This window comes from Lissotriton helveticus, chromosome 3_1 (assembly GCF_964261635.1).
Source record: "Lissotriton helveticus chromosome 3_1, aLisHel1.1, whole genome shotgun sequence".
NCBI classification, from domain to species: Eukaryota; Metazoa; Chordata; class Amphibia; order Caudata; family Salamandridae; genus Lissotriton; species Lissotriton helveticus.
The window spans coordinates 1106872483-1106890909 of NC_136061.1; the positions used below are offsets into that span (position 1 = coordinate 1106872483).

Sequence of the window (18427 nt, forward strand, 5' to 3'; positions counted from 1 at the left end):
TGTAATAATTGGTGCACAGAGATGATTCCCTTTTCTTTCCCGTATTTGAAATAGAAAGATTTACCTTTATATTTAAGGAATTTATTATACCATATGGTAGAGGATAGGAAACATTGAAACGGAGTAAAACCGTTAGAAAATGTGTTATATAATATATTTTGGGAATATTTCAAAATAGGGTTATTGGATATGAAAGTGCCTTTTTGACATAAAAATGACGTTCTGAAAAAAAAAGTCTTTTAGTAAGGAGCGTTCAAAAAGAATTCATCTGGGAACAGGAATGTCACCAAAATCATAAGATAAAGCGAAGGATTGCTTAATCAAAAAAGCCGAATGATATGCTTTAAAGTTTGGAAAGTGTACACCACCCTCACCCTTGGGGCGAATAAGTTTAGTAAGAGCAATTCGTGGATGTTTCTTATTCCATAGAAATTTTATACAGGCAGAGTTAATTTGAGAAAAATAGGAAAGGGGAATCCGAATAGGTAACATAGATAATGTGGATAAAACATGGGGTACGATCATCATTTTAATGGTGTCTAACCTACCCCACCAGGAGAGGTATAGGGGGGAGGGACCATGTAAGGAGGAGTGATTGGATTTTAGTGAGTAGTGCATGAAACGTGTGTCTAATTGTAGCAGGTAGAGATGAGGAAAACCAGATACCAAGATATTTAATTTTTGAGGGACACCAGGCAAAATTAGTATCATTAAACATAAATTGGTAGCATATGGAGTTTAAAGGTAAAACTTCTGTCTTTGAAAGGTTTAATTTATACCCATAAATACTAGAATACAATCTGACTTCATTCAAAAATGGAGGGAGGGAGTCAATGGGATTGGACATGTAAATCAATATATCATCTGCATACGCAGATAATTTAGTTTCTATAGAATTAAACTTCAAGCCAGTAATCTGTGAGTTAACACAAATACGTTCCAGGAATGGTTCAAGGCATAGGATAAATAATAAAGGGGAAAGTGGACACCCCTGCCTTGTACCTCTGGATAGGGAAAAAAATGTGGAGAAGTGATTATTAACAAAAGTACTAGCTCGAGGACAGGAGTACAATAGTTTAATAAAAGAAATAAAAGAAGGGCCAAAACCAAACCATTGGAGAGTTGTAAACATAAATTGCCAATTGATACGGTCAAAGGCCTTTTCGGCATCTAAAGACAGGGCTGCATGAGGAGATTTGTATTTTTTGCCACATGAGATAATATTGGCAAGCATTCGTGCATTATCAGATGCTAATCTACCCTTCACAAACCCAACTTGGTGAGTTGTAATCAATAAGGGAATTATAGTTTCAAGTCGGGATGCAAGAATCTTTTCAAAAATTTAGCAATCTTTATTTATTAAAGATATAGGCTGATAATTTTTACAATGGGAGTGGTCTTTATCAGGTTTAGGGATTATAATGATTAAAGCATCCATGAAGGACCCTGACCCTTTGGCATCAGCAATAAAAGAATTAAAAAGTGTCAAAAGTTTAGGAACAAAAATGAAGGTAAAGGTAGAGTAAAATTCAACAGATAGACCATCAGGTCCTGGAGCTTTGAACTTTTTTAAAGATTTAATAGCGTTAGTTACCTCCTGAGGTGAGATGTCTCTCTCTAATGCATTAAATTCATCAGGTAAAGAAGGTAGAGAAGGAAGACCCGAGAAAAACTTATCCAAATTATGATTAGTGGGAAATGTGTCATCAGAATAAAGAGATTGATAATATTCATGAAAAACCTCGACAATATCTTCATCTGATGAAACCAGATTTTTGGTAGATTCATTGAGGATAGGGCCAATATTCTTACGTTCTGATCTAACTTTCAAATAATTGGCTAACATCCTACCCGCTTTTTTTTGGCCCCCATGATATTTAGATTTAATTTTAAGAAGAATTTGACAGGCTTCAAATGTTGCCAGTTTGTTGAGATCGGATTTTGCTTTAATTAACTTATGAAGGGCAGAGGGTGATCTAGATGTAAAGTACGTATGTTCTAATGGTTTAAGATGTTGTAATTGATCCTCATATTTTTTCCTCGTAATTTTCTTTTTTTTGAGACATATGAAATGGTAAAGGCACGGAAAGAGGCCTTGAAGGCATCCCAATTGTTAACAAACAGAAGGGTCTGATGGGATATTGAAATTAAAAAAGTCATTGATGAAAGTGGTAGCTTCTTTAATAAAAGCAGTATCAGATAGTAAAAAATTATTACGTTTCCAGCGACTAAATTGAGAAGAGGTAAGTGATAGGTCTAATACAGCATGTACGGGTGCATGATCAGATATAAAAATGGAGCCAATGTCAGAAGTCTGAATAGAGGGAAGCAGGGATTTGCTGACCAGAATATAATCAATTCTAGATCGAGTGTGGTGTACATTGGAAAAAAAACGTATATTCAAGCAAATCAGGGTTACAAGTCTTCCAAACATCATGTAATGAACGAGAGGCAATGGCCGACTGAAATGCTTTATGAGACTTATCTGGAATAAATTTGCATTTGGACAATCTGTCAGAAAAAGGATGCAACCATTGGTTAAAATCACCAGCAACAATAATATTAGGACAATCTACTGAGGAAAGTAACATTTTAATATCATTCCAAAATGTTGGATCTGGTTTAACAGGGCCATAAATATTTAGCAAACATAAAGTTTTATTTTGTACCACAATCTTTGCCATTACCCATCGTCCATCGTCATCATTTTGTGTAGATAGAATTTGTACAGATAAAGATTTATGAAACAATATAGCAACGCCCCCCTTTTTGCTGGAAGCAGGAGAGTAAACAACTTGACCCACCCATTGCCTCTTTAACTTAAGTGACTCTGCCTCAGTACAATGGATTTCTTGAAGAAAAGATACCTGAGAGTCAAGCTTAGATAAATTAGACAACACCTTTTGCCTTTTGACTGGATTCCCAAGACCACGAACATTCCATGTAACAAACTTACACATAATGGAGGGATAGGAGGGTAATACACGAATGGAGGTGTTACACGTCAGTAGTACATCTATAAGAAAAAACACACCATATAAGAGATTTATATATGGAAAATGTTACAAAAAAGCACATAAAACTAACATACATCTGGAAGACACCGAATGCAAGTACCATTACAAAACAGATATAAATTATAGGTAACAAAGCGAACATTGTTATCAGAACAAGACAAATGTATAGAAACCAGGGGAAAAAGAAAACAAAGATAAGGGGAAGATTAAACAAAGAAAATATTAGGACATAACAATAAGAGTAGAAAGGAAGAAGAGAGAGCGAAGAGAAAAGAAAAGGAAGGAAGAAGTAGGCAAACAGATCAAGGAGAAAAACATGTACCATAAAACAAGACGTACAGTAAGAAAGAAGGAAAATGAGGAAAAAACAGAAAGAAGAAAAAAGAGGAAGACAGATCCAGAAAGAAGTAAACAGATCAAGGAATAGAATCCAGATCTGTAAAGCAAGAAATAACCAAAGTTGGAGGAGCATAGTGAGGTCGAAGGACATGGACAATGATAATAAGAAAGAGATGAAATGAGAAACTCGTAGATAAGAAAACAACAGTGACTAATCATAGAATGTTATGAAAGTATACATATAGAATCATATTAACAAACATTGCACTATCAGAACAGTCAGATGCTGGTATCCATGCCATGAGAGGAGATATTATGTAGATAGAGCTTGAGCTTGTCAGGATCCTCAAAAGATCGTGACTGTCCTTCATGTGTGATTTTGCAAAGGCATGGATGAAGAATTCCATATTAAATGTTAAGCTATCTCATCTGAATGCATAGGGCAAGAAATTCTTTACCTCGAGCATTAGTTGCGTTGGATACATCCTGGGATATGAAGATATTATGGTCTGTCCAGATGAGTCGGCGTTTAAGTCTTACTGCCTTTAGAACACTCATAAGCTCTGTAAACTCCAAGAAAAGCATTATGATTCCACGTGGTTTATTTGAAGAAGGATGAAGACGACCAAGACGGTGTGCTCTGTGTATGTTGAGGGGAGATGTAGATGGCTGTAGATCCAAAAGTTCAGGCAAGAGCTTCTGTAGAAAGGAAACCATATCAGAACCTTCAATATTTTCCGGACGTCCGTAAAGGCGTAGGTTATTTCTTCGATTACGATTTTCAAGATCCTCCGCGTGTATTTTTAGCTTGTGAATTTCTTGTTCTAATGTTGGAACCCTTGAAGAAACATCTTGTAAACCGCGTACTCGTTGTTCGAGGTCCAAAAGCTTTCCCTCCATGACAATCCATGTCTCCTCAATCTGTTTTAGCTTTTCATTGGTAGTGGACATAAAAGGTTGAAGGCAACGTACTTCATCTAATATAGAGTCCAGGACTGGATTTTGTGAGGAGAGAATAGGAGAGGGTGGATCATTTTTATGCCTTTTTGGTTTAGTACCGGAGGAAGAAGATCTGACAGGATGAAGATCGTTAGCCATTGTGGAAAACTGAAAAGAGCGATTTATAAAGCACAACGCTGGGTGAATGTGTAGAAAAGGAGTAGATCTTGTAAAGGTGAGAACGTTATAGTATCAAAGACCTCAACCTGTGTCACACCATATAATAAGAATATTGTGCAGTAGTATCAAAAGAACCTGAAAGAAGGTATATCAAATATCACAGTAGGTTCCTATTTAAAGATGCATTTTTTTCTCCCTGCCACAAAAGATATTAAAATACTGTTAATGAGAGTGCTTCTATAAGACAGTCAATGCCCAGACTTTTTCTCAGATGAATTAAATAAAGGAAACATTATCTGAGAACAGATACATGAGTGGCTCAATATAAGGGAGCACCCAGTGAAGTTGGTCTCTCTGAAGTGATGTTGTCACTATAGTCAAGCTCCGCTAGTTGTTGGTTACATCAATCCCATCAATTGTGCAGCCATGAACTTGTTCCAGAAGATATTACATTAGATCATATTGTGCAGGTGGAATAAATTCTGGCAAATAATTTAGTGTAACACAGTGAGGAAAGGTCAGTTGACAAGGCTGGGCATTAGAAATGGAATGGCCAATGTGAGGGAATAAGGCCATTAAGTACCATACAGAGGAAATAACATAGCCTAATGGTGTGACAACTAAACTTCACAAGTCCTGCATAACACTTTCCTCCCATGCTGAAAAACATTCCTCACCACACATTGTTTTTCCTTCCATAACGCTCCTCACCAATGTTGCTCAACCAATGTCGAATCCAAATCTAGAACATGACTTTCTTGTGAACCTTCAAAGTGAAATATGGGATTTAGTTCACGGTGTTGCACAACACATATCTCCTCTTTCGCTGGAGATTAGTTAAGGCTGGGCATTAGAGAACCAATTGCACAGGAGACAGTCATTTTCCGAGCAAAAAAGGTCCAAAGGCATGCTTGATTGGGGAATTCTGTGTGGTAAAACGGGCCGCTGTGTGAAAGAAGACGCGAGCGCCAGCACTGAAAACAAAATGGCAGTTTTTACGAGCAGAAACTCACCGCCACAGTAAAAGGGGCTCAAAACCGGTGTCAGCAGCGCAAATGACAGCCGCAAGGCTCTCCGCACCCTCACAAATGCATTCCGGCTGTCCGTGGCGAAAAAAGCAGTCAAACGAGGCTCTAAATCAGCAACAGAGTCCCGCATCGCTGCAGAGCTCAGAAGGGATCCGCCATGCCCCTTCGGTGCATAAGCAACGCCCCCAAAAAATCCAGTTATGATCTGAGCACAGCTTTGACCATTCTGGAATACAACTATGTCATATAGAACAATGTAAAACTAACACTCTTTAAAGTAAAATCGCATAATATTAGAAGATAACAATATACCAACATACTACACCCCCACATTAATTCTGCTGGCTGCCCCACAAGAGTATCCAGGAACTCAAGGTTGCCAAATCTCAATGAAGATGTTCTCTGCCCTCATGAGCTGCCGCCCAGCTTACACGGCCTGCCCAGGAGGTCTCCTCCTGGGGCCGCCTGCCCTAAGGAATGTTCAGGCTTCCAGTCTTCCAGGCCACCCCCAGCAGTGTTCCTCTCACCTGCCTGCCTGCACTCAGTAGGCTATGCCGCCGACATGCTCCGAGGGCCGCAGCTTCCATCCCGCTCGCCTCACTACCCTCACACCTCCGCTCCTCCTGCCAAGGCCCAGGAATTATGCCAGTGCGGTGGCATCAATGCAGTGCGGCCGCACAACTCCAGGCAAGCGGCACCCTCCACAGTGCCACAGGCCCTACACGAGCCTACAAGCCCGCACACAGCACCTCTGTTTGCAGACACGCGCTGGGGCTGCCTCAGTCACCACAATTCAACATGATTTACAGTTCTCTGCTTCACCACCTGCGGCCTCATGTTTACCTCCGGATCAGCTGCCTCGAAGCAGCATGGCCGCAGCACTCTAGTTGGGCAGAGCTTTATGATGCCACCAGGCTCAAGTCTCGCCCCCTCCACAGCGTGGCCGCAGCACTCCAGTTGGGCAGAGGCGACCTCTATGCTGCCACCACTCGCAGCTCTCTCCTCCTCTGTCCACCTATAATTTTTGCATGGTGTCCAGAATGTTTTTGTGGCAACGGCAAGCCCAAAGCCACAGGATGTGCTGCAGGATATATAATTGCAGGTGGGAGTTCAGCGAAATGTAGCTAGTCGGCCATGTTCCTTGCAACGCCCAACTGGTCAAAGTCTAATGATGAAAATGAAGTCATGGTCAGTGCCTTTACTCACAACCACATGCACAGATGAGGCATTCCTCACACATAAACTGTATGCAGCACTATAACACTACATTTCATAAATATGTAGAAGAACTAGTGGAACATGCAAAAATGTACCATTTGGCCAGATGTTAGCAAGGCGTGATCATTGAAATCTAAATGCTAACAGCATGTAAATCTCCAAGCCGGTCTATGTAGGGTCAGCAACACTAAGCTTACTTGGACGTGAAGACCTGCTGCTGGTTGAAAAATGGACCCTGAACTGAGGACTGGAATCATATAAATGGGCCTTTGACATCAAGATCAGTAGAGATAAGTCAGAAATTATGAACCTAATGATCCTGCCAGACTTAATAAAAAGTTTCCCTTTAAAGTACTGAAATTAATCTTGATCACACACATTGCCTGTATCATCTTTAATGGGAGCCAAAAGACCTAGATGAAATAATGATCTGAGAAGATGAAGCAACGTATTTATATCCGGTTTGGGGATGATTAACAAAGTTGAAATAAGCACTGTGGCAAGGCGTTTGTATTTATTTCAAACTGTGCCTCAAACAACTTCAGGATCTGAGATCTTGGAGATTGAGATATTTTCAAGGGCTTCTTTGGAGTAGAGAAAAGGAACAGCTTTGCAGGAAGTTATTGATGGCAAGGAAAGTGCGAGGGGGAGAGGTTTGTATGTTCAGGTGTCTGGAGGTACGGTTGGGCAGCCAATCTGAGGTTTTCGAAAGCATGGAAATCGAAAGGGTCTCTGGAAACCTGGGTTCATATGGACTCTGTTAAGTCAATCAATCAATCAATCAAGCAATTTATAAAGCGCGCTACATACCCGCGAGGGTCCAAGGCGCTGGGGGAAGGGGGGCTGCAGCTAGTGGTCGAAGAGCCAGGTGTTGAGTAGTCTCCTGAAGGTCTGAGGGTCTTCTGTCTGCCGTAAGTGGAGAGGGAGGGAGTTCCATGTCTTGGCGGTGCAGTAGGAGAAGGACCTGCCTCCGAAGGTGGTTCTGTGGATGCGTGGGACTGAGGCCAGGGAGAGGTCGGCGGAGCGGAGTCTCCTGTTGGGTGCGTAGAATGATAGTCGGTTGTTGAGGTATGCCGGGCCGGTGTTGTGGAGTGCCTTGTGTGCGTGGGTAAGGAGCTTGAAGGTGATTCTTCTGTCGATGGGGAGCCAGTGCAGGTTTCTCAGGTGGTGGGTGATGTGGTCTCGGCAGGGGGACGGCGAGGATCAGGCACGCAGAGGCGTTCTGAATTCTTTGGAGTCTGCTGAGGAGTTTGGCTGGGGCTCTGGCGTAGAGGGCGTTGCCGTAGTCAATCCTGCTGCTGATGAGGGCGTGTGTGACGGTCTTTCGTGTGTCTGTAGGGATCCATCTGTAGATCTTGCGGAGGGTGTAGAAGCAGGTTGAGGGGACTGCGTTGATCTGGTTGGTCATGGTGAGTTTCTAGTCGAGGATGACTCCCAGGTTGCGCGCGTGGATGGTCGTTTTGGGGGCGGTGCCCAGGGAGGTGGGCCACCAGGAGTCGTCCCAGGCTGAGGGGTTGGGCCCGAGGATGAGGATCTCTGTCTTGTCTGTGTTGAGTTTGAGCCGGCTTTCTTAAGTGAAATGACTAAGGCAATGTCGGACACAAGGCAGTCGCGGCCCGTGGAGGGTGTTTCGGTGGGGCAGGGAGGCGGGGTGGGGGCGGGGGAGGGGCAGGGTGGGGGGTGATAAAAAACCGGCATATGGATATTTGGAGGCAAGTAAACAATTTAATTAACAAAACGAATTTCGTGGCGTGCACTGCATCGCAAAATGCGATGCAGTGCACACTACGAAATTCGTTTTGTTAATTAAATTGTTTACCTACCTCCAAAAGACCATATGCCGGTTTTTATCACCCCCCACCCTGCCCCTCCGCCACCCCGCCTCCCTGCCCCACCGCAACTCCCTCCACGGGCCGTGGCTGACACAAGGGATATTCTAGGTGGAATGTAACTACCATTTCTATTTCCCTGGCCTGCCCCTAACAGGTTATAACATAAATGTTTCTCGTGTGAATAAAGGAAAGGTGTTTTTAAGACTTGGAGGTATGGGGAATGTCCGGTCATACCTAACACGTTTGACAAAAAGAATATCAAACGCCAGCAGCAAGTGGTTACTTTACGACCTTTAAACAGTTAAATGAAATAAAATAAAAAAAGTATTAACATCCATACTGTAAATATGACCTCAATGTACAGAAGAGACACAGAACTGGGCACATCTAGGAGTTTGGGGAGGTGCAGTAGGGAGGAAAGTAGAACAGAAAAAATACGACCAACTGTGGGTATGTATTCCAGAAACTTTTCATGAAGTCGTATTTCAAACCTCATAAAGTGCAGCAGGTGTTCTCAGGTGCACAGTGGAGCATGTTTGGTAGGCAATTTGAGAAACTCAAACATTTCTGGAAATCTGCAATAAGGCAGGCTAGGGGCACCCTGAGATACCCAGTTGGGGACGACCTGTCTGTAGTAGTGCTGGACCTACTAGATGGAAACCTCAGTTTGATTATATTTTTCGACTTTTTTTCCCACTCAGTAAAAATAAGAGGAGAAGCCCGGGCAGTCGTTTCTCCACAGGCTGCTTCAGAAGCGGTTTAGGGAGTGCTGTGGGAGCAGGCAGCCCTTTTTTCAACCCACCGTTCAAATGATGAAGAGCTTCTGCATTGCTCCCTTTTTGGGTGAGGTACCGATAGCCTTATTGCCCTTACCTTTAGGGCAACCATTGTTAATGACTCCCCTTGTTATGTACCCCGCTCGGTACCCAGCTGCTGGGAGGGTAATTAACAGCCACTATGTCCCAAAGGTGCAGGCAGTAATGCGTACCTAATAGAGCCGAAAATAACTTGTATTATGAAAAATCAAGTTGTTTTGCAGGTTATGTGTAGTTGTTTGCAGCTGTCACTGAGCTCGCTGAGCTACTTTACCAGGATTGTAACTTTCACCAGCAGGTTACCTAAAGATACCTGCACTCAATGGGTTAATCCACTCTACCGTCCTGAGTAAAGTGCAAACCTGTGACCTACAAGTTACACGTATTTCAGGTCAGCATGCGCCTTTGAAATGAAGCTCTTTTGTCATTCAAGCCTGTGACCAGGAATTACATGCAGATCTCTGCAGCCGCTGCATTAACCGCGCTGTCCGGCATTATCTCCATTAGTCCAGAGACTTGCTGGAGATACATAGATGTTTACAGAAGGTTCCTTATACCCTAAGCTTTATTAAAATACAATCTTTTTGTGACAAATTAAAAAGGGCAAAACTGCGTGTCTATCACATTTTTGCTAGACACTATCATTAGAGACACACGGGTAATGTGTCATTCCTCTGGTTACAAAAACTGGTCACAGCTTGCTGTTGTGTGAAATGACAGATGTGCTAATAAGTTGGTTAACAAAATTCCCATTCGGAGTGGATTGCAATGGCGACCGACCACATTAATAAGGTAGGTCACAAATTGCAACTCAGTTCTGTTGGCCTTGATCACAGGAATGGTGGCCTGCAGAGGTCAGCCGTCAATAATGTATGTATTTGGGTTTAAATAAGTTGATTTTTTTTGTTGTTAAAGCAGCCCATTTTTTTCTTAAAAGAAATGGGGCTGCTTTTAACACCCCAAAAATATTTTTTAAGTTTCATTGTTTCATGCCTATTCCACCTGAAACTTTTACGAAAATTCACAAAGATGAAGGGGGTTGTGAGTCAACTATCATCCTCTTTGAGGTGTCTGTAACTATTCACTGCTTTGCAACCACAGTTACAGTTGCAAACTATTGACTCATTTCATTCTCAATCGCAATTTGGAGTGGACACCCACAGTATGCCCCTTCCAAACTGCAATCCAAATCCAGTCGCATACCCATTTAGGAATCCCTAAAACCTTACTGACTCCTAAAATGAGTTTGGGACACAATACACACCTTGTAGGCAATCACAAACTCTTTAATTTAGAGAACTGCATGGTTTGTGACTGCTATAAAGCATGGTACATCTGACCCAGAGTTTGAAAAATAAACACAGATGCACCGACATACTAAAGGCTGACTGTCATTGGCTCTTTCTCTTTGCGCCTGCCCGAGGCCACCCGGTGGCCATCAGGAGGGCGGGCCCTTCTGCCGTGCATTCGTAGCGGGTCGACGCTGCGTATCTTCGACACACAGGTATGTGTGCCTCGTTCTTGCCTCCCCGGCCCTGTCCCTGGTATTGCTTCAGGTCGTACGGGGCCCTGTGGGGGGGGGGGGGGGTGGAGATAGCCACCCACGAGAACCTCGTTGGTGTAATGTCAATGGCGGCAGTGCGGTTCAGGGGACTTGGGCGAGGGGTGGTGCGGCCTGCCTTGGGCCGCTGTAGTGTGTAACGTGGCCGGGCAGGCGGAGGCCGTTAGTTAAGATTGCCACTTAGGATCAGGGTGCCACGTGGCCGGGCGGGCGGAGGCCATTTAGTTCAAAGATGGCCACTCAGGATGTCCGGTCGGTCGGATCCGCCGGCTGCTTCCTCCGCACTTGGTTTTGAAAGCGTCTTGTGCCAGAGGATAGCGGGCCATGCACCGAAGCACATTCAGCTACGTCGGTGGAGTTAGAATAAGAAGCAAGGGGTCCGAGGTTGATTCTCGGTTGTCCAGTAATTACGGGCTTATAGTGAGCACGTATCTTGCCAGGCCGCGGGAATTGAGGCCCCAAGCAACTATTGTCCTACGTGTTCGGGCACCTTAGGTGTCCCCCTTAGATGTGGCTAGCACAGCGCTGTATCCCCCAGTCTCGGGCCTGTAGGACAGAAATGCAAGAGCTGGTGACGGTCTCGAGGGGTAATTAAGGTACAATTTCTGTGGTTCAGAACACCACAAGCTTAGGCGACGACCAGGGAAAGATAAGGGTAGCGGGGCTTGCATATCCTTTTTAATCGTAATGTTTACACAGGCATACTGAAACGCACGTTTCCTCGGCTGGCCGCATTTTACCTTTCGCTGTTATGTTTTATTAACGTAATGTAATCCGGGTAGCATTTCAGCACGTTTGTTATCATTGCTTTGTTGCGCAAGAGGTGGGCGGCTGCCGTGCTCCTGTAACTTGCATAGTGCCCTGATGCCAGTCTCCCAGTGATACGTGCCTCGGCTGGCCGCCTTTACCTAGGTCGGTTACGATAAATTATTGTATATGTACCCTCGTAGCATTGCAGCGCGTCACTGCTTTGATTTATAATCGGTGGGCGGCTGCCGTGCTTACATGACTTCCCAAGCGCACGGATGCGTTATCCCTGAGGTCCTAGGACCATCCGCGAGCAGATATTCTCGCTCCGGGCACGTCTTTAGTTGAATAGGTATGGGTGCACAGTATGTAGGCACGTGAGCCTTAGTCGTGTGGGTAGTAGTCTGCCCAGTAGGACTCCAACAGTTTGAATAGCTCCGAGTCCTACTCCTATGTTGGCTGCGAGGTACCCTCCCTGCCCATCAGGTCTTCGCTAGGGGACTCGATGTATGTGTTGGTTGTATAGGGTGAGGATGTGTTCAGTTGGCTAGAGTGCCGACTTGGGTGCCGAGACCGTGGTTCGTGCCTCGGTTTCGCCTCCAGGCAACATCAGAATCCCCCTGTGCATAATTGTAGAATGTAAACTCGGTGTTCCATATAGCGTCTTTACCTTGGGTCTATGTGCGGAACACCCGAGGGAATTCCTTATGTATGCGGCGGCTGCGCTACAGCTACGGACACGCGCGCACATCCTTTATACCAGAGCGTTGCCTTTGAATCTTAGGATTAGCATGCCATGGCCACGGAGGCGCGTCCCAACAGCCGCGCCCCTCAGTTTCGCTCCTCATCTTTTGAGGTGCCTCCGTGGCACCCGTTCCATACCTTTGGAATGGGCGCACTTTTAGTGAGTAGACGGGTCAGTAGGAGGGGTTCGTTACTTAGCTGTTGCCTTAAGGGTTTGTTGTTTGGGGTACACATTCGCGAATACGGCGCCCACGTGCACGAGCACCCTCAGTTAGAACGCGCTCGAGGGGAACACGAGGATATGCGACAGGGGGAAGTTGGCTTGCCCCCGGTCGAAGAGACTTCACTTTGTATTAAGCAGCATATAGATCTGTTAGAATAGCTGCAGCTATCAGGCAGATTTCCGTTCTGTTCCGGTAGCAATACCATTTATTGCACACATGTTTAATTTCTCACTATCGTGCCCCGATTCTTGCCCCAATTATGGTGTTCTAACATCTTAGTTCGCCCCACTGAAATTGTCGTGCTATTGGTGTTAGGATGGAAAACAGGAACGATGGTAAGCTTGTGTTAGAAAGGCAGATGTATCAACAGATAGAGCTGTCTGCTAACAGGGGCTATGTGGGTCCCTCACGGTCGCCTGTCCATTATTGCTGTAACTTGGTGAGTTACATGGTGTTACACATGCTCTCATCTACTAATTAATACATCGATTTGGAAATGGAAGTTGTCACTGCAGTGAGATGGATACATACCTGTTCTCCCTACCCACAGAGGTTCAGGGCTACATATGTTACATACTTCAACCAGACATGAAGTTACAGCGTATGCAGTTTAAGTCAACTTTCAGAAAGTCACCATGGGACTTTCTCTGGTGCTGATTGCTTATTTTATCTAGTTCATTTGAAAGTTTTCATAGCGCGAACAAGATCTTTTCAGATATCAGAGCGCGATACTACTCTGGGCTATTCAGCATTGTTACCGTGCTAATGCGATCAAGGGTTTTAGTGGCGTCACAGTCCCTGCATTGTCAACACCGGCCCTCAGACAGTCGGCCACTACACGTCAATTCCTGTCTATTTAGAGATGACCACAACGACAGGCATGGTTAGACAGAATGCAGCAGCATTCCCTGCGGCCCAGACCATTCGTACCTTTGGGGGCCTGGATGAGTCAGAATTGGCACACTTACTGAGTGTGAAGCTGGGCGGCAATTGGACAGTCTGTGCGGCTCGGGTGGGCGGCCTCCGGTGAGCCCCTGCCCCCTTCTGGGCGCACGTCTGCCGGCGCGGCGCGCTGGTCATTGCTGCCACTTTCTGGGCAGCTGGGAGCGGGGCGGCTGCCATCCAGTAGAGGGTGGTCATGCGCTGCGTCTGGGGCTCTCACTCGGACATCCTTCAGGCGTCAGGAATGATTCCCATGCATAGACTTTCCTCCGGTAGACCTTCGGCAGGTCTCAGACTGCGAGTTTTCTGCACCATCAACCGGATGTACATCCTGCAAACTTGGTTATGGGCGAGAGCTACGGAGTTAGTCCAGGCACCCAGATTATTCACATCCCACTGTGGCCGCTGGGTAACTCAGTTAGGCGCGAATCCTTGGTGCAGATGGTGCTCATCGGTGCACACGCGGGCTTCTCGCGTTGCTTATTAATTTATAATAGCGGGGCGTTATGAGTAGGCCAGATGTGCCCCCGGGTCTCCGCACGCCAGGTCATGTGGGATCCAGCACCTTTTCCCCACACGGCATTTGGAATTGTAGCTGCCGGCAAGCATTGTTGGGTAATTTCAGTCACATCCGGTATAATCAATAGAATGTTAGCAACCAGACACCTGGTTGTGAAAGGTAGTCGTTGTCTGCCGTCAGATGCCACTGATCACGGTGCTTTCATCGCCCTTGCTTCCCCGCTGCGGCAAGCATTGTTGGGTAATTCAGTCACACCCTGTATAATCGATAGAATGTTAGCAACCAGACACCTGGTCGTGAAAGTTATTCATTGACTGCCCTTAGTTGCCACTTTTCACTGTGCTTTCATCGCCCTTGCTTCCCCGCATAAACCAATGCTGGCCGCCGAGCATAACTTCCATTCAAGACTTGCACGCGGTACGCAAGGGCATGATGTTTCTTGAGTGTGGGCTGTAGCACACATTGGGTTGTAGAGGCGCTGTAAGTGCCATTTTATGAACACCACAGGGGCCGGTTCATGAGTTGTACTTACGTTGAGGTGTTTGCTGGACTGGAGAAGGCTGGGATATTAATAAGTGACAATTATATATATAGATAACCGGGGGCACTATAAAGTTGGCCAGGATATCGGTTTTCCGACACACTAGTCATGCCTGGCCAGTTCGGATCCCTTTTATAGACGCTTAAGTCTGCACACCGTTGAATTGTTGAGGCGGGCGTGCGAATGTTTTGGCTGTCATAAGCAGGGTTATTCTTTGGTCGAGTTTGTACATTGTACCATGACGTTGCCCCATGTTCTTCGTCACCTGCCCAAGTGGCACATTGGGGCTGGGCCAACTTATCCTACGGTGGACCGCAGTATTTTAATGTTTTGACACTTGCCTCTGGCTGGAACTGCCTGCAGGAGGAGTGGAGTTAAAGATGTGTCTTAGATACAGGGTGTCCCATCGATAATGGTTTCACGTGCCCACGCCAGATTGTATCCCACAGTGTTATCAAGTTGGAAGTGGGAGACAAGATGAGCAGAAGTGGCGGTGTGTGAGGGTACCCGAGTCTTTAAGTATTGCTCGTGCAAGCCGGTTATTCCCAAGCCTGTTAAATTGTGGGAATAAACACGTAGGCCAGCAGGGAATGAATTCAATCCCACTTACTTTGAGCGGGGCAAAAGGAAGCTTTAACGGTCTTGGTTTGTCATGAATGCATTAAGATTATTGGGTGTTGTAGCCAGCCTTTACGTGCGCATGTTTGTATCAAAAACTACTGTCTTGCGCAGGGCGGTTAGTTACGCCAAGGGAGGTACTGGCCGCTACATGTATTTATGTCGAGGTCTAGGAGGTGCTTGTTAATCCTTCCTTCTGCTTCTTTTGAGTGCATATCAGGCCGGGTATATTCCTTCCTTCCGGCAGTGTAGGTGCGAGGCGTTTTACTTGCGACTGCGTACGTGTGGTACGGAAGCCCCAATTTTGGCCGCACTGCCTGGGCCGGGGTGCTTTTAGTCTTTTACTTTGGGGTCACTCGGGTCATGGGCATCGAGGACCCGGGGTTGCGCCAGCCTCCCACAGCATAACAGCGCAAACAGTTTCAGCGAGTCGTTGCTATGTTTCCAGTCATTGTACATAAGTTTGCCCCGGTAGTGAGAATTCCTCTCATAACTCTTCATTAGCATTAGATCACCCCCCTCCTCACACTAGGCATAGTGCTCGACCGGGGGCCCATCCTGGTGTTGGGCAGTCAGTGTATCGTTGGTGTCTTGTCTCGGCGCCGGTGTGGCGCGCACTGTGAGAAGCCAGTTGGGGTGCCTGTCCTTTGTGGTGGGGTTCGGTAAACTTTGGGCCTTATTGGCGCCGGGTGGCGTGCACTGTGAGTCGGTTTCTATTATATCTGGAGCAAGTCTCGCTGCTTGACTAACATGGTCCTTCGGCCACCAGGAGTGCTGCATGTGGCCCTTCTGTAAGTCCGAGTGATGCAGGCGCCATTGATGGCAATTAGAGATTGTTGGTCAGTCCTGGCCAGGACTCTGCAGTATTTATCTCTTCCTCACCGTTCTGTGTTCAGCGGCCACAAAGCCAATATACGTCATGGGGCGCTGCCATCTATGGTGGCCATGTTCACATAAGGCACAGAAGGTAGTGCGTTGCCAGTCGTATGGGGTAAACCGAGGTAGCGATGTGACAATTTCCTGGTCGCTCAGTAAGACATATCCACCCGCGCTTTTGCCAGGGCAGCAGGCGGGGGGAGGTAGTTGCAGCTATCAAGCGTTGTGGCACTGCACTGTTTTAACTTATCCTATGAAGAAAAGCAGTTACAGTTGTATTTGGAGAACTGCGCTTTGGCAGAAGTTATACATTACTGGTGTAGACTGCTGATGCTTTGTGAGAAGGTGGTGGTGGGGTCTCAGTGGTATGCGCTCGCCTAGTGTTTGGATTAGGGAGCGATATCAGCAGGGGAGGCCCCCCTCATCTCGGGGGCTCCTTCCGGGGGTATGACCTCTCGAACCTGTGATAGTCTACACTTGCTGTAGAGGGTGTGTTCCCGGGGGTATATGCTCATTAGTGTCAGAGGGGCTTTTGGGCAGCAGGTGTGTCATGATGCAGGTCGGGATCTTAAGGGGGTACTTGGTTTCAGTCCCTGCAATCCCTTTTGTGTTGGTCGTAAGTCTACCTTACAGACAGCTATCTTGAGGTAGCATGGCCTAAGCGGTTCCCAGACCCCTTCTATGCCTCTGTGCGCTTTCAAGTTAGCAGCACAAGTGTTATCGTAAGCACACTGTCTCTATGTTGTGCGGAGAGTGGCGTACAGCAGTAGTCATAACCTGGCTGGGTGTAGCCTGCTGTCGCTTGTCGTGAAGGGTGTTTAAGTGTCAGGATAAGACCCGGGGTATCTGCAGATTAGTGGCAGAAGGGCCTGCGTTTCTTCAGGCATGTACCTTATGTCAGGATCAGGTCCCTGGTGGGGCGCTCAGTTGTGCCAAGCAATTATAAAGGCAAGGAAGAAAAGCTCAGTGCCATGAAGAAAATTACCCAACAGAGGGGGCTGGGCTTCTTCAGACATGAAATGATTCAGGCAAAGTCAAAGGTTACTTCGAGGCGGATGGAGTCCACCTGACGCCGGTTGGCTTAGACTTATTCCTCCTCGATTTAAAAGAGGCTCTGCTGAGCAAAGGTTGCAGGTAAAAGTAGTAGCGTTGGTGGGGGGCCCGTGCGGCGGCGGGGACCATCGCATGGGCTGTGGCGGAGTTACAGGGCAATCCGGAAACAGAGAGGTGCAACACTGTACTTCAGCGGGCACATAGGGGTGCCAGAGCCTAACCTAGAACCTCATGGGAGGTCTGTCTAGGAATCCGAGACGGCGCCCCAGTAGTCCTTCGGGCGGTTGTGGGCCTGTGCAACCGGGGGCTTGCCTAGATACGCCCCGCAAGGGGCGTGAGTAGTGTATTACCATAATGGTGCAGCAGATGGGTGGTTCGCCACTGTGCTGATTGGCTCATCAGGCGGGCAGGTGGCGAGAATGCGGCCTGCCCTTGGATTGCCCGTAAGATAACCCAACGTGATTACATAATGTTGTATGTAACAATAAACCTGCAGCAATTTTTCCCAATCTTAACACTTGTGTCTGTGTGTTATTTGCGGGATGTTGGTTTTGTTGGGGTGGGGGGTTCCTGTGGACCTGATGTGACTATGCGCCTGCCCGAGGCCACCCGGTGGCCATCAGGAGGGCGGGCCCTTAGTCATGGAGGGCTGCCCCCGCCCCTAGTTAGCTATGGTTGCCACCCCTCCTCAGGGCAGGCTTGCCCGGTGGAGGTGGGCGGACCTGTGACGCACGTCCGGGGCGGCAGGCAGGGAGAGGGTATACCTCTCCCACTGGCCTTCGTGGTGGCCTCTTTGCCGCTCCGGACGTCGCGATGAACACGTCGGGACACTCTTTCCCTCCCTACCTCTAACCCTGAGTGTCAGATAAGGGGGGCTCCGGAGGGAGTTTTAATGTGTTTCCTTTTTTCGTTGCAGGCGGAGTTACAGAGCAATCCGGAAACAGAGAGGTGCAACACTGTACTTCAGCGGGCACATAGGGGTGCCAGAGCCTAACCTAGAACCTCATGGGAGGTCTGTCTAGGAATCCGAGACGGCGCCCCAGTAGTCCTTCGGGCGGTTGTGGGCCTGTGCAACCGGGGGCTTGCCTAGATACGCCCCGCAAGGGGCGTGAGTAGTGTATTACCATAATGGTGCAGCAGATGGGTGGTTCGCCACTGTGCTGATTGGCTCATCAGGCGGGCAGGTGGCGAGAATGCGGCCTGCCCTTGGATTGCCCGTAAGATAACCCAACG

The 18427-nt window shown here is 46.8% G+C and overlaps 1 protein-coding gene across 1 annotated transcript in view; it reads left to right on the forward strand.

Moving 5' to 3' along the window:
* CCDC148 (coiled-coil domain containing 148) overlaps nt 1-18427 on the forward strand; it is a 1212845-nt gene that overhangs the window by 1021518 nt on the left and 172900 nt on the right. The window lies entirely within an intron of this gene.